Raw genomic sequence first — 2,454 nt, 5'->3', positions numbered from 1 at the left:
TTTTATGTAGGGGCTACTAGAACTCTAAGAATTTTAAATTTATACGATTTCGCTGGTGGAAAATTTTTGGAAATTTTTTTTTTCGTTTTTTGGGAGTTCTGTTTAGCGTTCTGTTGGCCCCCAAGAGTTCTAAAAATTATCCTTATTGAATAAATCCCTAATGTTGCCAGGAAAATAGATATACGGTGTTAAAGTTTCACAAAATACGTAATTTACGCGCGAGCATTTGACCGGTATTATTGATGTCTTAAACATCAGAACTATTCCTATAAATAATCAAGAACTCTAGAACTCTTATGGATACTTCTAGAACTAAAAAAAAAATTGAAATTTTTCAAGGATGGGGGGCCAACTTCACAGAGGTAAATACAACAAGATACGAAAGATTAGCAAGTCTGGTAATTCGATTAGCTGATAGTTTCTTTGCTTCCACCGGATGTGAGGATTAACTAGCCCTATATCAGTGTTTATTTTTTAAGAATTCCCGTTATACTTAGTTCAAAGTCAAATTATAGTTATTAGTAATATTTTAATATTAAAATTATGTTATCATATTATACTTAGTAGATAATCTAAAACTATATGAGTGGTCGCAAGAGGGAATAGAGAGAGAATATGATCAAATTTCAGAATATTACTCCCAATAAGTTTTAAGATGTCGGTGAAGATATCGAAGCTTTCAATAACAGCTATGAAATAATTTCTTCAATTTATATCACACTCCGCGTCTATAACGTAAGTATTCCATTGGATTGATGAAGGTTACTTAACAGCTGGGAAGGTTGCAGTGAATAAAGCAAGTAAAAGGAAAATAAAAATAATTAACTCGACAATTTTTACATTTTTAACATATGGTAACTCTATTAACTGATAATAATGACGTCACTTATCCTACTACTATATGTAATTTATTAGTGGTTTTAAGTTTCTTCACTTCGACCGAAAGAATTAATTGATAAAAATGATAAACGAGTCCAATATCTGTGTTTATGATTTAGGTATTACGTGTTCAAAATTCAAAATAGCGGTCGGGCACACTCAATATCTGCCAAACCCGGGAGTCTCTCAAACAGCAGACAAACCAAAAGGGCGGAGGGAGGTCATTATTTATAAAGTGGTTCCTTGCCCTTTGATGGGTGGTGGGGTAAACTAAATAAAAATAAAATAGTGTCCAGGCACACTAAGCCCCTATGAAAATACATAATTATTTGAAACATCAGAAAAATAAAATGGCGGCCGGGCACACTCAGCCCTTGTCAAAACCTCAGGTCTCCTAAGTTGCAGTAAAAACAAAATGGCAATCGGGCACACTCAGCCACTTCCTAAAGCTTAAGTATCTTAAGTTGTAGGAAAAACGAAATGACGGCCGGGTACTCACAGCCTCTGCCAAAGCTGTAAGCCTCTCAAACAGCATAAAAAACAAAATGGCGGTCGAGCACACTCAGCACCTGGTTTTAGTATTAAAGTGGGTACCTGAGGTTATGAGTGGTTAATGTTATGACAAGCTAAATTTAAATTTAAATTCCCCCAGATACTCTGAATAAGTGGCGGCCGGGTACACTCAGCCTCTACCAAACTCGTAAGTCACGTGACCAATATGGCGGTGATCGAAAAGAAAAAGGTCCCGAGACCCTCGTAAATAAAATGACGGTTGGGTACACTCAACCTCTGCCAAAATCCGTACGTCACGTGACCAATATGACGGTGATGAAAAAGAAGAGAAAATCGCGAGGCCCTCGTAAATACAATGACGGCGAACGAAAAGAAGAGGATCGCGAGACCCTCATGAATAAATTGGCGGTCTGGTACACTCAGCCTCTACCAAACCCGTACATCACGTAATCAATATGGCGGTGATCGAAAAGAATAAGTTCCCGAGACACTCATAATAAAATGGCGGTAATAAAAAAGAAAATGGCGGCCGGGTACACTCCTCCTCTGCCAATTCCATAAGTCACGTGAACAATATGGCGGTGAACGAAAAGAAAAAGGTCGCGAGACCCTCCTAATAAAAATGGTGACAATAAAAAACTGAATGGCGCCCGGGTAGACTCAGCCTCCTACAAAACCAGTAAGCCTCTCAAACAGTATAAAAACAAAATGGCAGTCGAGCACACTCAGCCCCTGGTGGCAGTCACGTGACTTAAAAGAGGGCGTGGCTTAATGATCACGTGAGTGGTTAAGGTTATGTCGAACTAAATTTGAGTTTAAATCCCCCGCCAGGGGGTCACGTGACGAAATACTAGCCTCCGAATGGCTGGCTATTGATTACGTGACGGACCACGTGAGTGTTTAAGGGTGGTTCGAGCCGAATATTTGAATTCAAATCTCCCGCCATAGGCCACGTCCCCAAAATGCTGGCTTCTGATTGGCTGCTCACGGAAGAGCCCCAGCTCGCCCATATTCTCACTACTTAAAAAATAATGTCTAAAAAAGAGAAAGGGGAGAGAGAAA

This window comes from Halyomorpha halys, unplaced genomic scaffold (assembly GCF_000696795.3).
Source record: "Halyomorpha halys isolate HHAL.00 unplaced genomic scaffold, Hhal_1.1 Scaffold1075.1, whole genome shotgun sequence".
Lineage (NCBI taxonomy): Eukaryota > Metazoa > Arthropoda > Insecta > Hemiptera > Pentatomidae > Halyomorpha > Halyomorpha halys.
The sequence above is the reverse complement of the archived record's forward strand: the minus strand, read 5'-3'. Positions refer to the sequence as shown.